Genomic DNA, 24,931 nt, shown 5'->3' with positions numbered 1-24,931 from the left:
GTGAACAACCGAAATAAAACTTGGCCATAACGTCAGTTTACTGGCTGAGTCTGTGTAATATTGGAATAGCCAGTCCATGTTCAGCAATAAAAAACGCAATCCAACCCACACCGTTCAGACATTAATGTATAAATAAGCCTACAACTTCCGAATTGAATGTGTGATTATTAGTAATTTTACGATCAATTTTGCAACTTCAACTTCAGACTGTGTTATTTTTATTAGATTTATAGCATCCTGTCACAGTTGAAGACGGGGGATTTTTCTCGGTATGATTGTATTTCAAAAATTCAATTATTTTTTATGCTCTGAGTTCCGTTCCTCAGATGGGTATGTCATTCTGAAATTGCATTGCAGGAGAGACAAGCTACCTACCCTGACCCCGATCTTCCAGGGAGATACAGGTTGATACACATTGCTAAAGCTCATATATTTTATTGTCGACTGATAAATATACATTTTTTTGTATGGGTTTTCAGAGAATTCATGGTCAATTAATGACACTGCAGTCATTATTATCAATATTGAATGGAAACAATTGATATTGTCACACCAAAGATTCTTTAAAAAATGGAGTTTACCAGAGATTAATAATGCTGTAACAACCGAAACCGGTATCTCGATTTTTAAGATAAATCTGTGTTTGGACAATATCAAGTCTTTTTATCAAATATTCATAAATAACTACAGTTTCATCAATTCACCTTGAATTCTTTCGAAATACAACAATCGAGGTTGTTACACCATTATCAATCTCTGGTAAACTCAGGTAGAATGCTGTAACAACCGAAATCGGTATCTCGATTTTTTAATAAATCTGAGTTTGGACAATATCTAGTATTTGTATTCAGTATGGAATATCGGGGCACCGAGCATCGCTCGTTATTTTTATTTATTGATAAACAGAACACAATTCTCTAAAATGATTGTGTCCATATTTTACAGCTGTCTATACGTCAGCTTATGAATTCCGGGGATGCGATATTTTGATTTTCCACAGAATCACTCGCTCACTTTTTACTATCCACAGACGACGAAAGTCTCAGCTGTTTCAGCCAAGGATGAATTATCGTTTTAATGTCGTTCAGCGAGTTTTCCCAAGGATGAGACTTAGTGCAATCAAATTTTTATATCATAATCCTACTATGTTCCAAATTTCATGTAAATCATTAGAGCCGTTTTCGAGATCCGTTACACATAGATTACCAGATATAAAAATATAAACAGAAATACAGAAATTGCTCGCTTAATATAATAGGATAACTACCACAATATCACCTTCTCAACTACTCTGAAAATAATTATCAGTAACTCGCTAAGGGGTAGATTTGCCAATGGTTTTGATGATGTGTCTTGATTCTTTGTTAAACATAGGTTATAGGCTAAGGCTAGTCTATATCACACTCAGCACTCATTTCCTGTAAACTCTCTAGGTCTCCAAGGTTTCTCGGACAATTCATCACAAGGTCAAGGCGATATGTTTGAAAAGCTGCTTAATCAGTCCGGGCACAAGTCATTGTGGTGGGTATTTAGCCCACATTTGCGGCATTAGTGGTCATTTTTTCGTGATTGTCTATTTGGGCTGGGGACTTTCATTTGCTGTCATTCATTGCTGATTGCTGCTGGCTCATCTTCGTTCATTTAGCTACCGTTATTACTGGACTAGAACGAAGAGGAGAGCTCGAGGTAGTGGAGCGTGTAATTCAAATGGTGAAACAGAGCTTTTGTTCTTTGTGTTGTAGGAGAATGGGTGTCAATGATAGTTGTGCGTGTGTGAGTATGACAGGACACCTTTTTCCTTCCCCTTCTTGCTTCACTTGAATTTCAATAATATTCTTATTGACTTGAATTAATTAGTTTTAAAATAGATTCCTTTCCATTGCTGTATTTAATCATTGAAACTGGAAACAAGTAATCAGCTAATAACAATAGGAAAATAGCAATCTTCTAATAGGCAGGGGTGCCGGCAGTGGCTAGGATGCAGACTGCATCCTTGAAATTCTTGTGGAGGAGACTCAAAATAAAATCTTAGGGGGGTCCCAAAGCAGGTCAGAGTTTCAAAATGACTACTGACGAGAGCGTCCATGGACTTGTGGTGGAAAGGGGGGGGTACCTGTAATAAAACCAAATTTCACTCCCTTCCATAACAGATATCAAGTCTGTAAGTATTGTCAGACAAGCCTCAAGGTTCCGATATGTGAATTTGTGCTATTGTCTATTGAAAAATAGCGATATTTTCTTGACCAATCATAAGTTTGATGCTCGTGTTCTATTTCCGTTCTGTGGTGATAATTGCTTTTCGTTTTTCCAGCTTGTATCACGAATGAATTCTCTTTAATAACGTATGTGTAAAGTGTTCGTTTTTCTTGAAATTCTTCTAAGAAATTCAAAATTATCTGGTTATTTTATAGAACATTGTTACCTCACTCTTAATCTATATTTATATGAGAGGTGCATGCTGGGTCTCAGGAGAAAAATGAAGACAGCTGTACATTTCAAGATGAGTGTTCAGACTATACTTGAGATAATCATTTGTATGCTGTTGGTCATCATTGGACCAAATTTTGCAATTTTCCGTTTAATTCTAAAACAACTTGAACTAGGGCATTTCTGCTTCTAACCTTAAAAGGTCGACCTACCCATGAAAATTCTACCTTTATCACGGAATTTTACTCCGATTTTCATTAGCATTTAGATTTTCCATTCGCAATTCATCAGATAATATTTTTTGAATTTCATATCCTCATTATTGTTCAACTTGAACTCGATAATTTAAATTTCAATCAACGCATATCTGAATCGCCTATTTAGTTTTTAGATAGACTTTTATTGCAATCTCTTCTAGTGAAGTCTCTTGTCAAGTAAAGCTCTAAATCTGTAAATAGACTTGAATCATCAACCTGATGTAAGAAGGGCCAATAAAAGCATAACTTAGTAGGTTACCGGTACTTGTACTTTTACTCCATTCTCTCTAAGGCCAGCCATTTGCATTCCTCGATCTTAACAGTACAGCGAGCAGATTAAATGACGCAATCAGAGATAAAGATTAGGTGGGAGGGCGATGGATGAAAAGGGGAAGAAGGAGTGAAAAGGACAAAGAGGAGAGGAAGGCAACCTTTAATGACTGAACAGGTGGGAATATTGGAACAGGTTGATCTAGCAGCCTAGAGTACTTATTCACTGAAGTCCAGGCATACTTTATAGACAGTAAAGTACTGTTGTAGTGCTGGCCTACCATTTGATGATGCCTGCAATATTGAAGAATGCTGACCTTTAATCCACTCAAATTAAGTTTATAGGCCAGGTCAGGAATAGTTATGGCTGCACCATTAGAGCAACATTACCAAGTTTGCACTTTGCCTATAAAAACCGGGTAAAATATTGTAATTGTACATCCGTTTCTTCTTGGGATTTTATTGTTTGGGGTGAGCCAATGAAGTCAGGGTCATCCTTGGTTAGAATATGGGTTGTTGTGTGTAGTCTTTTGTGTACAATGTTTTATGATCGGTTTAATTGTTTGATGTTTTTATTCTATTTTCCATCAAGGCCGTTCTGAATTTGAGCAACAATACAATTCACTTTATGTATGGTTTCCTCCCTAATTTTCAAATATATTTTTAATGCTTTTTGTCGTTTTTTTCATATTTATCTCATTAGCATCATAATCAAATGAAATGTGTCTAACTAAAAGTCTTGAATGCTCAATTGTAGAATCTCCCAGCTTTCATCCTCTCCTGTTACTGTTTTCTTCTTCCAATTTGTGTAATCATTCAGTCTTCTCTCTCTTCTTTTCTGGTATATTTTTCCTCTGTAAAAGCTGTTACTTCCTACTGTTTTTCCTCCATATTTTCACATAACATTCATGATACATTGATCAAATTGTCTCGTAATAATATTCTAGTTTCTCTTATGGTTATTTGTTTTCAAAATAGTTCAAGTCATTTTCCCAAAAGTTCATCTTCGTGGAGCAGTCCATATCAATAAAGAGTTTTTGTTAATCGTATTAAAACTACCCACTTGGTCTGAGTATTAATTTTTCGTTCTTATATCTTGAAACTGAATAATGAATATCCTAGATACTATAGATATAGAACAATCAATCACAATTATTCACTTACTCACAAAGAATGCATTCAATTATACAAACTAATTGTTATTATTATCGTATGGCTTTCAATGGTGGGGAGGCCCAAGGGTAGTTCCACTCGCCATATATAGTCCGAAGTTCTCTAATGGGAAACCGGACACTAAGGTTATAGTAAGCACAATACTTTAAATTAACACTTTTCACTTCGAAATACATTTTTTTTATGTTAAAAAGTCCAAACATATACAAAACCGAAGCAAAACACAAAACCACTAAGCCAAATTTAGAAAATATTAAATTTGGACTTTTTGTGTAGTTGAGAAATTGCAGTTGTAGTTGATATTGTGGTAATTATTAATATTAAATAAAAATACTAAGAAATTGTCAAAAACCGCAGATTTATTGTTACTCGCGGTTTATCAGAGATTGACAATGGTGTAACAAACGAAACCGGTCTTTCTAAGTATCAATAAATCTGTGGTTTTTGACAATTTCTTAGTATTTTTATTTAATAAATTTAGAGCCGAAAATTTATATTACTACCCACAATTCAAAATTTACTCTACTATTGACTATTTTCATTGCCCACCTTAATTCTAGTGATGTCGCTGATAGTGAAGTCTGCATTGAAAGAAAGATACCTCCTTCCAATGAAGTATACAAATAATCCAGATCTCTGAAAATTATTGTAATAATTGATCTTGGTCTGAGAACTTCAGTTACCTTCCCCATACAAATAGTTTGTGTAGTTTGATAGTTACTTTGGCCTCTCTATGGCCTTATAACATTTTAACAGTCTTCATCCTATCATCAATGGATGCTTTCCTAGCTTAGCTGCCTTCAACCTGCCTACTATAGCTTACACCTCGAGTCTCCAACGCTCATAACGGGCTCTCACTAACGGTCTTAATAGCATTCAACCTGGTTATGATGAGTTGTGCGTGCGAATTCTTTTTATTTTTCTTCTCCACTGTGAATGTAAGCTGCAGATTTTCATTAGAATCTCTTTAGTTAGTAGAGTAATAAGAATTACAGTATAACTGGAGTTTAGTAGTTATTCGACTTGTTAGTAACTAGATTTGAAGAGTAGTGAATTGTCTTTTCTCAATCTTATCGGGGTTCCTGAGAATTCAAAAGGTACATCAGTGCTTGATTTAATGAGTCTGATTAATAAGGCAGCAAACTCAATCTAAGTGGATTTGTAATGTTTATTATTTGTAATGTTTGTCCTTCGACATTGGACCAGAACACTCTTTTGAACTATATGACTATGATCAATGTGGTAGTAAATTATCGTAGTATGATTATGAAATTTGATTAGTTCCATCAAAGACCTTAAAGATGCTCAGACTCACATGCAGCGCTAGTGTCGTACTTGGAATTGAAATCCGCCATTGAGGGGGCAACCTATAAGATTATTACATACCAATGCCACCAATGCCTTTGTGATTTATAGTATCACAAATAAATAATATATAATATCTCGTGCTAAAATACCCCAATGGCGGCCTTCAATTTCAAGTAAGAGCTATCATTGAGAAGGCATAGGAATTGTGGGTCTATATCTCTTCAAGGTCTTTGAGTTTTATAATGGGCCCAATAGATGGAGCAAAATAATCAATGTTTCTGTGGTACTCGGTTCTAGAACTCTTGAGAATGCAGTCTTCTCATACACATATATACTATAGAAACTACACTGAATGTACACTATATACTTTACTACAACAGTTACCTACCAAAGTACAACAAAAGTTCCTGTATTGTTGAAATGTATCAACTTAGTAGTTTGGGTTTGGGTTGTTTCCCAACATCTGAGAAGTTCTAATTAGTCTTTTATTTCATTTCAATTAACTTCACATTCAATTGATACACCATGTAGTGAAACTTAATACTACCTACTAATAGATCATGTTCTGCAGGTCATTATCTTCACTGTATACAATTTTCTAGGGTTCCAAACCTCTGATAAGTACATTTTTTCCAAAAACTTGTCTCCCTGCTATACACAACTCACTACTATACTGCACTACAAATACGATTGCTGTTTCTCTGTAATCTTCATATCTCAGATACTGCTATATAGTGAGGTCCACGTTATAATGACAGTATTTGATTAATTTTGGTTTTTGCTATCCTTGTCTATCATTCGACAAAGCCGGTGTTACTGTCCTTTTCTAGGTCCACAACGATGCCAATTATGTTTTTGACAGTGTAGAAATATAATTAATTAATGCAGAGAATCGGCATCGCTGTTCTATCTTTATCCATTGCCATTATAACGTGGACCTCACTAAAGCTGTATTGCTTTCAATAATTACATATTTCTACTAATATATCTAGACTACTATGACTATACTACTATCAGTACACCACTTAGACTACATATTACAGTAACTATATATAATTATAACCATGGTTGTATAGATACTGTGTACATAGTGTACTATTATACATTAGTATATTATTCATGTCAGGTTCCAACTAGACTAGTAAGATACACAAATGTTTTCCCCTACATAAGGAATATTGCTAGGAATCATGGCTTCAACAATAAACATTTGTAGCCAACGAAAGTGTCCACTGCACTCTTCATTGGCAAGGAACATCGTGCTGTACTAGTTAGAAAGTTTATACACATCCAACTACTGCTTTCTTCTTCGTGTCGAAAATCTGCTGTTTCTCTATAATTTACATATTTTAGAATTTCATTTCATTACATTCATATTTATTTTTAAAATTAGTCGCCGACTGTAATTAAAAATTCCGTTTCATTCAACCGCGACGTGATTGCTTGGACAGTGATGTGTCTTTTTCTGTGTATCTTTTCTCGAAAGATATTTTGTATGGGAGTAAAGTACCAACACTGTTTGGTACATCGACACAGTTTGTTCACTGTTTATTCTTTGGAGAATTAAGCTTCTCACCACGCTTTATAAGCTTTATAGTTCCAGTTAGACATCAAATTAGAAATAGGAAATTAGTTGAGTTTTGTACTTCACCACCACTCATGAACTCAAGGACTTAGTCTATGTGGGTGCTTGTTTTGGTTAAGATAAGCGTTTCTAACCGTGTCTCGTGTTCCTATTCGTGTTCCTATTCAAGATGAGCGCCCCTCTAAATTCACTTCTTTCCTCAAATATTTGCGGTGTCTTACACAAACGAAACAATGAGTGTAATTGGTGTACTTATTTATTAGGGACTACAATATTCACTTAGTAAAAATCCCCAATACCTCTCATTTGAATCCTTCTCTCTCGAATACTTGATTCCTCTCATTTCTAATGGTGCACAGTACATTTTTCAGAATTTTTATTGAATTTCATCTCAATTCTCATCTGAAATTCCATGTTTCCTCCACCATGTTTTTCTCTTATTTATAATGTTCCTTCATCATCTTCCAATTATATTCTTACTCTTCTTCCTTCACCCTTTTTCGTTTTCATCTTCTTCTTTTTTCTCTTTTGACCTTCGTATTCTCACATTTTTCCAACCTCTTAGAACTTCCACTTTAGCTTCTTTCTTTCTTGTTCTATTCCTTAAAATTCTTTGAGACTTTGAAACTGCATCAACATTCTCTTCATCCTAGTACATTTATGCTCCTGCTTTTATGCATCTACTCTTAATTCTTCATATATGCTGTGTATTCTTCTGCTCATTCATTCGCCATTTCTTCTCTTCCTTCTCCTTCTTTTACTCATCATCGTCCTCTTTCTCTTCCTTCTTCAAACTGTTTCTTGTATTCTTTATGTTTTTTCTGATCACACCTACTCCTCTTCATTCGTTCCTAGACTCTTCCAAGAATATTTACACGATCTGTAACGTCATATAATTACATTTTCAAATTTAAATCTACTAGCAGGTGATACTAGCATGTTGCAGGATATTACGTGTCTAATCCATTATCTAGTTTAGTCATCGTGACTTTAATCTAGGCGTTATTACTTTTATGCAAATCGATCATAACCGATTAGGTTAATGTTGGCAACCATGATTGCAATCACTATAACTTGATGCACTTCTACCTATATCTGTTACCTGTTCAAATTATGGACTACAACCTTCTTCACAAACTATACATGTAGCTATACTTTACCTATTGATAAACTCATCTATCTGTATCATAATCAGGATATGATTGAAGCCCTCTTCAAACCGCAGGTTAATTACATTCATTATAATGAACACTGTTCGTGTACCTTTTTATTGTTCTACAAAGGAATTGCAATAAATCCAATACTGATTTCAATCGTATCATCATCTTTATTCAATTAAAAACAGTTATTCACGAGCTGAATGCATGTGAACGTTTACGGGGATAAGAGATGCATTTCATGTTGTAATAGAACTGCATGTTTCTTTGGTTGGACATGGAAATAATCAATCACGCTTTTCCGAAATTGACGATTTAGTCACGATAATGTTGTTGCTACGCTGAAAGTATAGCTGAAAATGGTGGGTTTTTGATTTAAGGTTATCGATTTATACCTCTAAATTTGCAACATTTTAAGCTCAACATAATACATCCTTCCAAAATTACACACATCCAAGTGATAGTAACCTGTAACATTTTACTGGGAAACCTGTGAGATTTGTAATCGGTTAGTTTTATTCAGAAAAGCTTTGAAAACTAATATTGATGAAACATTTAACAGTATTGACCAAATAATAACGTATCTTCGACGAATTGGTCTTAACCCAATGTGACGAGCAGCAAAAGACATTTTGTTAATAAATTTGCCTTTATTTTGCCATATTACTGTGTTCAAATCATTCAACTTCATAATCAAACAATTAGGGCCGGTTTCCGAGCTCGGGATTTAGCTAAGTTCTAGACTTAAACCGGCTTCAAACTTGGAGTCAGAAAATTGGCTTTCCGAGTCAGAGCGTTAACGTAGTCGAGGACTCAAATAGACCCTGGAGTTTAGAGATCACGTTAGACCCTGGAGTTTATAATTTCGCTTTCTGAGTAAAGGGCTTATAAGTCCAGGACTTGAATCAGATTCTCGCCTCTTTCCGAGTCAAGGATTTATAAAAATCGTTAAGTCCAGAGCTTAAAACTGATTTTAAACCCGCGACTGGGGTAGGGTTTAAATTCAAGTTCTAGACTTAACCGAGCAAACACAATCCAGTTATTGTTTTGGAGTAGATGAATAGCCAAATAAATGTCATGGAATACCTAAATTATTTGAATTAGTCCATCTAAATTCATAATTTACAGTTTGCAAGTTTATTTTGGAATAAAGTTCTTCATAATATTATGCGTAAAAAACTAACCTCATTTTACGGCTGTGACAGAACCTACAAAAGGTTCAAGAAAAATAATACAAGCCGGATTGCTTTGGAATTTGATCTCCCAATGTGAATATTATTAATCAATGCCATATTCAACATATTATTAATAATAATATAACAATAAAAAATTATTATTCCTGTATTTTTGAAAACAAATACGTTTTCCAACTCAATAGGTACCGTAGCATACTAAAATTTTTATTCCAAAATCAATGTTAAATAATAGCATAACGTAAAATGAAATGTTTATTTTTTATTCATGTTTCAAAAGGTTAGGTTTTGCTTTGAATTTATTGACCTACACCATACAAAGAAATCGAAACGTATTTCACAACATAATTGTTACAAAATAGTTTGGAGAGCATTTAGATTATCCCGCTGCAATCAGCTGTTTTGCTAAAGGCCTAATGCCAACAATACAACAGCAAAATATTGAGAATTTCCCTCATGTTTACTGCGTTAAAGTCCTGGACTTAGATAAGTCGAGAACTTAATAGACCCCGGAGTTTTGAACATAAACCCGTGACTCAGAAATTTGATTTAGACCCGAGAGCTTATTTTAGTCCTGGACTCTGCGAGTCCAAAACTTATAGATCCCGAGCTCGGAAACCGGCCCTTTTAGTTATTACGTCTTTTCTCGATTTTCCATATCTCATTGCACTATTCCAGAGTTCAAAATTACTTCCTTCATTGATCCACCAGTTTCATCTCAAATCTTGAAAGTTTCTGCTGTCTTCTAACCAGATTTTAATCCTGTTTCCAATTACTTACTACTCTAGCTTCCGATTGCAAGCTGTCGAAAAACATCAACTTTCCAAATGTAACTATCAACTTAACAATCCAGTAGTTGAGTATAGTTAGTACCTGAATTATACATCTGTCTATATACTGGGTAGTGTATATACTGGAATTCACTTTGATCTGTCAGCATTCCTTATGAATGACATCAGTGATTCCCATTCAAACAATGCTGACAGTTTAAGATTTACTTTGAAGTGGCAGCATTCCTTGTAGATAACATTGATGCTTCCCCATTCATTCAATGCTGACAGGTTTGAATGAATTCACAGACAAGGGTCTAGTGCTGGTCCGGAAGTGAAAATCCTCCTCGTTTTTTGTGAGGATGGTGGAGCAGCCAATTCTTCCGTCGGAAGTTGAGTTGAACAACAATTGTGGGACCCGAAGAAAGTGACTCTTGTCTTCTTCAATGCAAAGTGAAAGACAATGTAAACCAAATGCAGGTAATTGAGTTGTGGAGGAAGGAATCAAAGCTGCCGGAGTGAGGCTGTTATTGAAATGTCGTTACGAATCCGAGATGTCTCTACAATTGCTGTGTTTCGTTCATTGTAATTGCTGGGAATTATTAGAGAATTACTCAAGGAGCTTGTGTTATTGTTGGGTAGGATGGAGTGTTATTGAAATGCGGAAGACAGAGGTATTCGGATAGGCATTCGGTATTTTGATAGTTTATGATTGGCTTAAATCTTAATTAGGGTTTGATGAATTCTTTCAAGTATTGTATTAAAGTTCAAATTTGATCTTCTTTAATATATTATTCATTTATTGTGGATGATGCCCTCATGAGTTTTTTCGCTTGTGCGTGGGTTATGGAAAGTGCAGTGGTGAATTGATGAGATGATCAAACGTCCATGCCATTGGCGGGATTCGAACCCACGAACCAGGCGGTGCTAGCAGACCGAAGTTTGTAACCACTAAGGTGCGTACAGATTTACGCGCCGCGAACATGAGCAATTCACCCCCAATCAGCTGATGCCAAGCTTTTTATATCTGTATCTTACCGTTTCTGTAAAAATACAGATATAATCAGCTGATGAAAAGTGAATTGCACGTGTTCGCGGCGCGTAAATCTGTATGCTCCTCTAGACCAACACGGCTGGTTGTATCATTGGTGATGAAAAATCTTCTTATAATTCCATTTTAATGTTGATTTTTGAGAAATCTCTTGCCACTTTTCGATTTAATATTATTTTAAGTTTCTTTAATAAGTCTTTTACTTACGAGACAACTCGTAGAATTTCAATATTCGTGACTTGTTGAATAGATTTAACAAATTTGCTTTAATGCACCCTTTATATAATGATTTATCTCTTTTGTTCCAGGTATGTATGAGTTACTCATCAACTAGTCTTCTCAATCAAAATAAGTTGGTAAGTTCCTTTCCAGCATTCAATAAATACCTTCCAATGTCCTGGAAATGTCATATTTGAGAATTAATTCAATCTATAAATAATATTCTCTTCAGAATTAATCTGTATTAGTTTAATAGTTGTTGAATTAATATTATAGTCACTCAATATAATTTTACTATAATTGATTCATCAGTATTTCATCTCAATCAAACCATAATTTATTTATTCATGATTTAGTTTAAAATTTTCAGATAGAGTATGTCAATATAAAAATAAGGTATACAATAATATAAAATGTAGTCAATCGTAATATATCATTTAGAAATAGTTAAAGTGAAAATTTTCAATGCACAAATAATGTATCGCAGCTTTTTTTCCAAATTTAAATAATTTAAATTGCATATTGGAACAAACAATGTATTATTGTATTGGAATTGGTAGCATTGAAGATAACAGTTCTATAATAGAATTATAGTTAAATAATGAAGAAATTGTTTGTTTTCATCAAATTGAAATGTGAGCTATAATGGCGGGATGGTTGGGAGTTTCCTTATTGAAGAAACAAGAAAGTGGACAAAACACTTTCTGATTGTTCAAGTTCATTTTCATCAAAGTCCTGCAATAAATGATGAAGCGGTCACACTGCACTGATGTTAGCTTGTCGTCTGTTATTAGACGATTCAAGTCTCTCTAATTTACAAAGACAATTTCAAAGTTCAGTTCAGTAAATTGAAGAAGAAATTGTCCCAGTTTATGGGATACTTACCCAGTTCTCTGACCAAAACAACGGCAATGTTATCAGCAAAAGTCGTAAAGTATCCGGATTTTATCTCCAAAGTAGACCAGAGATGTTGAGGGACACTGAGATGGAACTCAATTTTCTTGATTGAAATGACCGGTCAAGGTTTGATTGAAATTGTAGAAGAGGAGACGTTAAAAGTTGTGTTCAACAAGTGGGTTCAAATGCTTGTTTTAAAATATTCTCCTCGTTCTCAAAAAATATACTATCTTTTATAAGTAAAATATGCCATCTAAAATACAGTTCACCATTCAAATATTAAGTATATTCATTGTTCGCCACTTTTTGAAGCAATTAAAGATTATAGAGTCAGATATGTTAGGTGAAAACAGTACCAGTTTATCAGTAAGGTTGAGTCAGATTCTTCTAAATTTATTGGTTCTTTCACTTGAGTATCAAGTGAATAAACATCATTCTTGGATCACCTGGTTTTCATTTTACGTAATATTTCGATTATTATATTGAATGGTCTGGAATTAAGTCAATAATATATGATATTTTGATATTGTGATTTTTGTCAACCAACTTGTCAAGATATTCCAGTCTTGAATGTTGTTTAGACACTGCATTCTTTATTCCTTTTGTTTTCATTGGCATACTCTCTTGTGTCATTCATAGGTCATATTTAACTTAATCAAAAAGTACGAATAGAATATTATTAAACTTCACCCATCTAGACATTAGGCTTATCTTGGTCAATTTATTGGTAATTTGTAATTGAAGGTGCTGTGTGTTGTAATGATAATTTCGTTCTCATCCTATCTGATAACTATCAGTATTTATGCATATTTCAATAACGAATAAATGTTCCTTGCTTTTGTAATAATACTGTACTGACACCTCTTACATGTGCTATTTACATCATAAGTAAGCATACTTATTTATTATTTTGTAATGCAAGCCTAATTTGCAAACCAGAATTGAATCCGGTCCAAAATCTTTATTGATTTCAGTGACTTGCTAACCTTAACATTTAAATAGAATAAAAATACAACGTTTATGATGCGATGGATCAATCTAATGCTCCTCGCTGGATTTCCTGTGAATATGCTTAAGATTTAAACTTAAGTACATGTCATGTCATGTAGTATATGTCATGTATGTGACTAGTTTGTGATGCTTATATTACATTGGCCTAAAGCTTGTTGTAATCTTCTATGCTCTATTCCAGTTATATAGTTTGCTGTAATTATTTTGAATAGGAGATCTCTCTCACCTAAATTCTTCAACTATACAAAGGAAAATTCACTAAGAGAAAAAATTTCAAACCTTTTCCAATTCTTATCACTTGAAGGATACTTGTATTTCTGTGTCAACCGAGAAGATTTTCTTTTGTGATTAGGATAAATTAACATATTATTACATATTTTGTGTGGATATTTCAGTATTATTACATATTCGGATGGTTACTGTTCAATTTCTCTTTACTACTCTACTATTTCAAGAATATAATATGTTATAAATAATCAAATATAACTACAGTATAATCATGAATTAAAACAAAAAATTGTGGATATTGAGGTGGCTTGTAGATATATATGCCATATTAAATTTTATTTTAAAATTGATTGTACCATCCTCATGTTGAACTGTCCTCGTTTAAAAGGATATTCAGGTTTATGGTATCCAGTTCATGAAGACATTACCAAATTAGTGAATCTGAAAATATAATTTTCAAATAGATTAGCTTGTGGTTGACACTGATTCACTGATATGCTGGTATTTGTTATTCATGGAAACAAATGGTGCATAGCAATAACCAGTTTTCAGTGGCTCATGTAGCTTTAATTTCTCAATTTTTATTTCTAAATCGGTTGGGTAAAAATTTACTGAAATTGCCTTTGCCTCTCAAATAAAAGTTGCTTGGAAATAATTAGCTCTAACTGAAGTTTCCAAGCAATTAATCAAAGCTTAATATCAAGACACCAAAGAATATATTTCAGATTGGTAGCTTATCCAGTGATTTCCTTGCACAAAGGTGTAAAACGCTTTTCATTTTTCGCTGTTCGAAAATCAGAGAACCATACTGAGAGCATAGTTGGAAACCTCAAAACAACAGTTACTATTATCGTAGCTATACAGAAACTAATTCGAAAAAAAATCTTCAACTAACCTCTCGCTAAATAAATAGAGTTTAATTATGCTATTAAAATCTGTAAATGAACCTAATCATCGTTTGAGTTCACAACATTCTTAATCAAAACTATTAAGCATTTTTGGGAATCAATCAAGCATTATTAGCCTTTTAGCCCATTTAGGCATGTGCTGACTGCCTAATCACCACTTATCAACTTGATATTCATCTTCCACTTGTTTTCTTAGCAATCATCATCCTATTTAGGCTGAAAAAATGCAAATTGAATCCAATCAGATGGCTATTTTGAAAAGTGGAGCATTATTTGCATGCCGTATCACAATTTAAACACAAGTTTTATTATAAATTCAACGTCTAAATTTGGCAAGGTGTTGCTTGCAAAATTAATACGGCTCAAGGAAGCTGATCTGTTAGTGCATATTATATCTTGATGGAATTTCTGTCGGGCTTCTTCTTCTTCTCTTCTTCTTCTTCTTCTTCTTCTTCTTCTTCTTCTTCTTCTTCTTCTCTTCTTCTTCTTCTCTTCTTCTTCTTCTCTTCTTCTTCTTCTTCTTCTTCTTCTTCTTCTCTTCTTCTTCTTCTTCTCTTCTTCTTCTTCTCTTCTTCTTCTTCTTCTTCTTCTTCTTCTTCTCTTCTTCTTCTTCTCTTCTTCTTCTTCTCTTCTTCTTCTTCTTCTTCTCTTCTTCTTCTTCTTCTTCTTCTTCTCTTCTTCTTCTTCTCTTCTTCTTCTTCTTCTTCTTCTTCTTCTTCTTCTCTTCTTCTTCTTCTTCTTCTTCTTCTCTTCTTCTTCTTCTCTTCTTCTTCTTCTTCTTCTTCTTCTTCTTCTTCTTCTTCTTCTTCTCTTCTTCTTCTTCTTCTTCTTCTTCTTCTCTTCTTCTTCTTCTTCTTCTTCTTCTCTTCTTCTTCTTCTTCTTCTTCTTCTTCTCTTCTTCTTCTTCTTCTTCTTCTCTTCTTCTTCTTCTTCTCTTCTTCTTCTTCTTCTTCTTCTTCTTCTTCTTCTTCTTCTTCTCTTCTTCTTCTTCTTCTCTTCTTCTTCTTCTTCTTCTCTTCTTCTTCTTCTTCTCTTCTTCTTCTTCTCTTCTTCTTCTTCTTCTCTTCTTCTTCTTCTTCTTCTTCTTCTTCTCTTCTTCTTCTTCTTCTCTTCTTCTTCTTCTCTTCTTCTTCTTCTCTTCTTCTTCTTCTCTTCTTCTTCTTCTCTTCTTCTTCTTCTCTTCTTCTTCTTCTTCTTCTTCTTCTCTTCTTCTTCTTCTTCTTCTTCTTCTCTTCTTCTTCTTCTTCTCTTCTTCTTCTTCTCTTCTTCTTCTTCTCTTCTTCTTCTTCTTCTTCTCTTCTTCTTCTTCTTCTTCTCTTCTTCTTCTTCTCTTCTTCTTCTTCTCTTCTTCTTCTTCTCTTCTTCTTCTTCTCTTCTTCTTCTTCTTCTCTTCTTCTTCTTCTTATTCTTCCTTTTATTATTTTCATCATTTTTTCTTTCGTCTAATTCCTCGTCCCTCGAATTTTTCTTCTCCTTCTTCCTCTTATCACTCTTACTTACTTTACTTTCCGAGTCCAGGATCACCAGTCTTCTATTTTTCTATATATTTCGCTCCCAAAATTTAGCCACCCGGAGGGCTTTGTCGTTGCTTTGGAGGAGGTCGTCGTGAGAACAGTTTGTGTCAAGCAACTCGCACTGCAATAGGTGAGTGTAGTTTTGTTCCAGGCCGCAGTCGCAGGCAGCATCGTCCTGAATGTAACCCCAGCGTAGTAGATTCGATTTGCACCTTGTGACTCCTGTGCGTAGTCGGTTTAAAGACTTCCAAGTTGTGAAAGAGAGTTCACTACCACAGCTAGCACTTTCTTTCAGTTCCAGGAGCGGATTTTGCAGTTCCTCCTGCCATAGATCCAACCTTCGTTGTTCAGGAGTTGTGGTAAGAGGTACTGTTGACTGGATAAAGCTCCTTCTTGACTTGAGCCTTGTTGCCGTTGGTTGATGGTGAAACAGAGGGTGTCTTGGGTCGCTGATTTGCTTCTTCCGTTCCACTTCTGCTGCAACAGTTCTGCGAATGGGTGGTGGAGCTATTCCTATGATTGGGAAAATTTTACCAATGGGTGTGGGCTTGAGACAGCCTGAGATTATTCTCCCAGTCTCATTGACCGCCGTATCAACATGTCTGGCATGTACAGAGTTTGTCCAAACTGGGGCAGCATATTCTGCAGTGGAAAGGCATAGTGCAATGGCTGATGTACGTAGAACACTGGGGTTAGCCCCCCATGTTGTACCTGTCAATTTACGTATTATGTTATTTCTAGCAGCCACCTTCATCTTTGTGTCTTGACAGTGTGCTCTGTATGACAGCGTTCGATCCAGCTTGACACCAAGGTACTTAGGCCACTCACAATGCTCAAGTTCTTGTTGCATCCAGTTTACTCTAAGTTTTCTTTTGGCCTCTTTATTTCTGAGATGGAAAGCGCACACCTGAGTCTTAGATGGATTGGGCTTGAGGTTATTAAGTTTGTAGTACACACCAAGATTTTCAAGGTACTGGCTAAGCTCTTCCTCCACCTTGTCAAAGGTTTTTGCTTGTACAGCCACTGCTGTGTCGTCAGCATAAATGAATCGTTTCACCTTGGGACTGTTTGGTTGGTCATTTGTGTAGATGTTATATAATAGGGGCGCCAGAACACTTCCCTGTGCCAAACCGTTTTTCTGTTGTCTCCACCGGCTATTCTTTCCCTGCAGCGTTACATAGAATCTTCTATTCTGCAGAGTGCATTCAATAAACCTTGTCAGCTTGTAATCTTTGGTGAGGTTATACAGCTTATGGGTCAGCTTTCTATGATTGATGGTGTCGTAAGCTGCACTTAAATCAATGAATGCAACTCCTGTCACCTGACCCCTCTCATAACCATCCTCTATGTGCTGTGTCAGATTGAGAATTTGCCCACAGCATGATCTGCCAGTCCTGAAACCAGCCTGCTCGGGAATCAAGGACTGGTCGATTTTTTCAGAGATCCTGTTGAATACCATCCTCTCCATGCACTTGAAAAGGTGGCAAAGTAGAGATACAGGCCTGTAGTTTTTACAATTGTTTGGCTCTTTCCCAGGCTTCAAGAGTGCTATCACTCGTGCTTTCCTCCACTCTTTTGGAATTTGCAAAGTGTTGACACAGTTATTGATGAAGTCCAGAAGCCAAGTTCTTGTTGTTGGTCCAAACTGTTTTATTTGCTCAGTTCTCAAGTCATCAACACCTGCCGCCTTGTGCTCTTTCATCTGTTTGATAGCCACTTGCAGCTCTTGCATTGTGAATGGGGTGTCCAAAGAGTGGTTTTCACTTTCCTGTTCTCGCTCAATCCTTGTTCTCATGTTTCTTCCTGTAGTTTTGCCATTCAAGAGGAGCTGATGAGCAATTTGGTTCGCTGTGACATCACCAATGTTCGATTTATTTGTGGTTGGGTCGTTGCTTATATTCTTCAGTAGCTTCCAGGCTCGGCGGCTGTTTCTCTTCATATCTAGCTGTTCAAGTAGGTTGCACCATCTTTCTCTTCTTGATTCTGCTATGAGAGACAGTAGCTGTTCACCGGTGTTTATAGTCTCATCTGAAAAGGGGTCCTCATCAAACAGTTTCCCATAGTTATTAAGAGCTACCAGAGAGTCATGGTCGAGGCCAGCAATGTAGTTTACTTGGCATCCTCTTGGAATGTGTTTTCTGGATATCCACTTCACCATGTTCACAAAAGCTTCATAAGATTTGGGAATTGGTTCTAGCTTTATTATCTCTCTGTCCAAATCTTGAGCAAACATGTCCCATTTTGCTTTTTTAAAGTTGAATCTTCGCTTGAAAGGGACAGTTTCTGCCTTTATAACAGCCTCTATACTGCACGTTAATGCTCTATGCTGTGTTCTGGGAAGGGGACTTTCAACATATTTGACAGTTTGTTGTACTATTGCCTCACTTACGAAGAGGTTGTCTGGATTGTAGCCTTGTCTCCATCTAGCACTGTTGAAAGAAGGTTGGCGGAGTCTTGATTTGATCATTCGTTCTCGATTTCACCGCAATTAATTTCACTCTAATTGTTCTCTATTTTTTAAGCGAGGTCGTGATTATCATTTTTGTGGCATCAGGTGTCAAAAATCTTGATTTTTCAACTTTAATTATGAGAACGATGCGTGCCTCTAGCCTCGGGCTCTCGCAATTACTCCAAACTGTCAGCATTGGTTGAATGGGAAGTACTGATGTTATTCATAAGGAATGCTGTCAGTTTGGAATGAATCTCACCATATTATCAGCCATTGAACTGTCAAGGATGCAGGAAAATCGTCCATTCATAATATTGCATGCCTTTGTTCCATCCTTTAGGCTGAATTTCATTAGGATGAATCTCTCTTATCACGAGTACAACCTCGTAGCTTCTTCCATAATTATTTTTATTCCACTGAGTATTCTACTACTTGGAATATTCAAAATATCCTTGAGATGTATGACTTTTTTCTATTTAGGAGGTATTTAGTGTTTGAATGCATTTAGAGAATAGCTTATTGGAGGCTTTTAGAGGCCTTCATACCTTAAGGCCTTCTTATATTTTATCTATTTAGAAGTTATTTAGTGTTTGAATGCATTGATTTTTCAATGAAAAATTATCCAGTCTCTTTGCTCAGCAAATCACTATTTGATGTTCTGCGTGCAAACCCCTTCTATTCTTTGAAGGAGTTTTACACATTTTTTAAAATTAAGTGTTATGAATATTTTATTGATACTTTAAGGCCCTTATATATTTCCTCTATTTAGAAGTTATTTAGTGGTTGAATGCATTGATTTTTCAATGAAAAACTATCCAGTCTCTCTGTTCAGCGAATCACTATTTGATCTTCTGCGTGCAAACCCCTTCTATTCTTTTGAGGAGTTTTTCACACATTCTTTTTAATTAAGTGTTATGAATATTTTACTGACGTTGCTGATGACTGTATGGTCCGATAGCAAAAGAATTAAATCTGTCTATTTAGAGAATACCTTATTAGAGGCGTTCAGAGTCCGTGGTACCTTAATGCCCTTAAATGAGTAGTTGCAGAAGATGTGAACCTTTTTTCTGAATAGCTATGAAGGTGATATTGTGGCAGTTATCCATATTGAATAGAATACTTTATTATGGTATGTAATCATGGTATGATACAGTTTGATTAAGTATTAGCACCTTGTAACAAGTATTATCAGATAAGTGATTGAGTCAACATACTCGGACGACAAAACCCTTATTAGGACAAAACCCTTTTTCGGTAATTCTTCAAAATTATATTTTTATTATGTGAATATCTCCTATTTTAGTTATAATAATGTGAAATATTTCTTCTAATTTTAGTTTTGAAGCATCTAAATTTGAAAATCCATTTTTGTGAAAATACTTGAGGACTGAAAATTTTGTGAATTGAAGAACTACAAGACTTAACCTATTTCGGACTATGTGCTATCTAAATTTGGGAGAGGAATAGCACAAGGATAACTTTTTTTCCTCTCCCTATCATTTTGATAATGTACTTATAGGAATTTTATAGGAAAAATAAAAGTTTATTTTGTGTCACAATAATCTTCAATTATCATTAATTGTGGCAGAAAATTGTACTACATAATATAACTAAAATATAGCAAGTAACTTATAGGAAGCTATCATTCTTTCATTAAATACACAGTAGAATGTATGTAGTTTCTGTAGTTAAATAGAAAAATCTGGTGTGGCGCACTCACACAACTTTCCTTGCCGTTATGAAAATTGATCAACTGACGCTAGTGTTCCCGCGCAACTCAAGTCTAGTCTACTATTTAAAGATCTAAGCCAGCTGGTGACAGGAAAATAACGCTGCAGACACACGAAGTTTGCTATCTCTTCATAGTGAATGATTTAATAGAATCAACAGTTGCCAACAGTTTGCTATTTAATAATCTTATTTTCTCGAACTTCGAGCTTATTTTCAATTTTAGGTGAAAATGTTACTGAACATTAATTTGTAGAGATTTTCAGCTCAATCTTTTCCACTTGAAATTTTTTGTTTAAACTGTACCTGAAGCCTGATAATTGGGAATCTAAAATCAAACTTTGCATGAATGGGGCGCAGCTCCTGAAATTTTTACAGATATGGGACTTATGGTAGTTGATAGAGCTTATCAATGACTATATTAGGTATAAATTTGATCAAAATCGTTGGAGCCGTTTTCGAGAAAATTGCGAAAAACCATGTTTTTGACAACATTTTCGCCATTTTAGCCGCCATCTTTAATTGCATTTGATCGAAATTGTTTGTGTCGGATCCTTATAGTGTAAGGACCTTGAGTTCCAAATTTCAAGTTATTCCGTTAATTGGGAGATGGGATATCGTGTACACAGACGCACATACACTCATATATATGAAAATTGCACTTTTTCAAGTATTTTCAAAAACATTCAAGTATTTCAAGTATATTGCACAAAAACAAGTATTTCAAGCCCCCAGGTGATGGGGGGAGGAATGACAACACAGTACTTGTTTCTGTTTGTGATGATTTCATGATCGGATCAATAGAGAGATTATGTATAGAATATAAATGGATCATAAATCACTACAATAACTGAAATCAAAACTACATTCATTCTCCTTGGGTTCAGATGTAAAGAAAAATTGACATCATGTATTGAATAATTGTATAAACAATCTTTAGTCCAAAGGATTTAGTTTATCTGATTAGGAACTACTGTTTGTGAATAGCAAGATTAAAAACACACACACACACACACACACACACACACACACACACACACACACACACACCACACACACACACACACACACACACACAACACACACACACACACACACACACACACACACACACCACACACACACACACACACACACACACACACACACACACACACACACACACACACACACACACATATATATATATATATATATATATATATATATATATATATATATATATATATTATTACGACAATACCCAAAAACCACTTTTTTGGACTCAGGGGACCTTGAAACGTATAGAAATTTAGAAATTGGGGTACCTTAATTTTTTCGGAAAGCAATACTTTCCTTACCTATGGGGCAAGGAAAGTAAAAATCAATGCTCTCATACTCTGAGATATAAAATGTAGGAAGGTAATGTAATTGAATTAAAAAATCAATAATTTCAGACTAGGATTTAGCATGTACGAAGGTAATGTAGTTGAATATTATAAAATTAATTCTTTCAGACTTTAGGATGTAGACTGTAGGAAGGTACTGTAGTTGAATTAAACAATCGATACTTTTAGACTTTTGACTGTTAAGTATTTGGAATTCATTATAACTATTGGGATAGATCTATAATTGTCAGAGAAAACTAGTAATTCTAGATACTCTAGTACTCACCATATTTCTCAACCAAACTTAGAGTAATTTACCCTAAAGTAATACCAGACTAGTTGAACTCAGCATTCCTACAAATCCATAAAATATTATTCTCAATCAATCATGTCACGAATTTATTCAAATAGTAATTTATCATTTCTATTAATCTCAACGTATTTGCTAATACTTGCAGGTGTTGCAAAGCACATGGGAGTCCAGAGATATTAGCAATGTTCAATTTCAATAATTGGCACATGGGAGTTTTGATAGTCCATTGAGTAAAATATCGCTAATAATGATGATGATGATGATGATGATGATGATAACTCTCCTTTCTCCTCGTGGCACATATACCGGTAATGAAATCGTGATAAAAACACCTATAACCAACAGTATGTAGTACTGTTTCATGAAATTAATTGATTCTAGCACCCAATAGAGTATGTCACGATATTCCTCGTTTATTTCTCATATCCAGTTATATTAGAGTTTGATTATATCACATTTCACACTCTGCCTCTTCAAAGTTGAGCAACTGTAACTACTTTCGGGATTTAACAAAAGCGCATCTTCAATATACTATAACACTATACATTATAGTGTTAGAGATGAGGTTCATTCTTTAGTCCAAAGGATTTAGTTTATCTGATTAGGAACTACTGTTTGTGAATAGCAAGAATATAAAATATATTTTACGATCTTGCCATTTGAAAAGCTGAAATACAGTAATGTTTTTGAGTTTTGCCATTTGAAAAGCTGGAAAGAGGGTGGCCCTCATAAGTCCTTGACTTGTGTCAAGTGATTCTGGAAGAGACGGTGTTATACTTATTTATTTATCTCTTTTCTGTATAGGGCTAGTTGTAATAAAAATAAAAATAAAAATCTCAGTACCCTTTTTGAATTATTTAATCACAACATGTTTCGGACATTGATGCCATTTTCAAGACTTGAAAATGGCATCAATGTCCGAAACATGTTGTGATTAAATAATTGTTTCTTTTTTATTTATTTATTTATTGTTTTTCCCCGTTAGGGCTACTCTTGAATATAAATAAAAATAGAAATCTAAAGCTGTGTGTGTGTGTGTGTGTGTGTGTGTGTGTGTGTGTGTGTGTGTGTGTGTGTGTGTGTGTGTGTGTGTGTGTGTATGAGTGTATGTGTGTCTGTGTACACGATATCTCATCTCCCAATTAACGGAATGACTTGAAATTTGGAACTTAAGGTCCTCACACTATGAGGATCCAACACGAACAATTTCGAACAAATGCAATTCAAGATGGCGGCTAAAATGGCAAAAATGTTGTCAAAAACAGGGTTTTTCGCGATTTTCTCGAAAACGGCTTCAACGATTTTGATCAAATTTATACCTAAAATAATCATTGATAAGCTCTATGCCACAAGTCCCATTTATCTGTAAAAATTGAAGGAGCTCCGCCCTATCTATGCAAAGTTTGATTTTAGATTCCCAATTATCAGGCTTCAGATACAATTTGAACAAAATTCAAGTGATAAAGATTGAGCATGAAAATCTCTACGATTACTGTTCAGTAGCATTTTCACCTAAAAGCTGGCTCTGATCTGTGAATAGTAGACTTGAGATGCGCGGGAACACTAGCGTCAGGTGATCAATGTTCATAACGGCAAGGAGAGTTGTGTGAGTGCGCTACACCAGATTTTTATTTGTTCATCTGCAAAGACAATTCTTCACAAGTATTTCAAGCCCCCAGGTGATGAGGGGATGAATGATAATACAGTACACGTTTCTATTTGTGATGATTTCATGAATGGATCAATAGAGAGATTATGAATAGAATAGAATTAGATCAGAAATCACTACAAAAACTGAAATCAAAACTGTAGTCCTTCAGATTTAAAGAAAAATGGACATCATGTATTGAATAATTGTATAAAGAATTTTTTTCATTTTCATTTTTAATTGAATTTGACTCTCTGAGTCAAAATTAAACTCAACATTTAAGGTAGGCGCACACAGATCGTCATCGGACGGATGGCACGGATCAGACGATTAGATTTGATGCATTGTTTTCAATTTGAGTGCGCATACCTATCCGCATCGTATAGGTATGCGCACTCAAATTGAAGACAATGCATCAAATCTAATCGTCTGATCCGTGCCATCCGTCCGATGACGATCTGTGTGCGCCTACCTTAAAACAGTTCAAAATTATCAACGTATTTTACAGAAATAATTCCGCCTCAACTGATGCACCGCTATTCCTTCATTATAATTAGAAATCAAAATTTAAAAATTGATACACCAATTCATTATATTCTCCCATATTAGGCTTCGTTGGATGCAGTATTATTTGAACAGCATCAGTTTCCAGTCGCTGCACCGCGGAATGCAGAAAATTGAATTGCATTCTGTAAGCCGGTCGTAATTATTGTCTTGTAAAGGATATGTGTCATTTGGTGTGACAACTGCACTCACGCTGCTTTTGTCATAGGCAGTCGGCTTGCAATAAAAAGTTGAAAAGCCATCATCTAGCAGGAAGCCCATATAGGGAGGGCGCAGTGTGAACAACGCCGTTGTCTGAATTTCAATTTGTAACCCATGTCGTGTCGGATTCGTGTCATACTGCATGTGATACTGCATTCCAGCGGTGGGAAAGTAATTAATTATTGAAGGCTCATCGATAAGAAGAGATAGTATCTCCACAGAATTTGAGTTTTCAGTTCATCACGTAATCTCTATTCACAAATAGTATAACTATTTGTAGAAGATCGTTCATAGAAGTTTGGAATGTATTATTGTAATACAGTACTGTAATAATGAATGAATCACATCTAAAGAATTTTATCAATTTGTTAAACAATTATTGTCTTTATAGAATTTCCTATTTGTGAGAAAATTGTCTCTATACTATGATTGTCTCGTAGTGATGAAAATTGTCTCTTAGAATGTTCTCAATTTGTGAAATAATTAACTTCATTATAATGTACTCAATTTGAACAAACCCCTCCTGGGGAGTACAACACCTTGTCGTTGGTGGAGGGGCTTGCGTCCTCCTGTGACCCAGAGAGCTATGCCGGCGGTAGTGTAACTACCAGCAGGGCCACCCAAGCCGGACAGGTCGAAGGGTAGGAGGCAGACAAAGAAGTACTCCAAAGAAGGCGTCGTTGGGCTAATCCC

General features: G+C 35.1%; 1 protein-coding gene across 5 annotated transcripts in view; it reads left to right on the top strand.

The window, feature by feature from the left end:
- Positions 1-24,931, top strand: part of LOC111054515 (uncharacterized protein DDB_G0284459-like) — a 316,682-nt gene that overhangs the window by 82,062 nt on the left and 209,689 nt on the right. The window lies entirely within an intron of this gene.

Source organism: Nilaparvata lugens, chromosome 7, assembly GCF_014356525.2.
Source record: "Nilaparvata lugens isolate BPH chromosome 7, ASM1435652v1, whole genome shotgun sequence".
Classification (NCBI taxonomy): Eukaryota; Metazoa; Arthropoda; class Insecta; order Hemiptera; family Delphacidae; genus Nilaparvata; species Nilaparvata lugens.
This window is presented reverse-complemented; position numbering and strand designations above follow the sequence as displayed.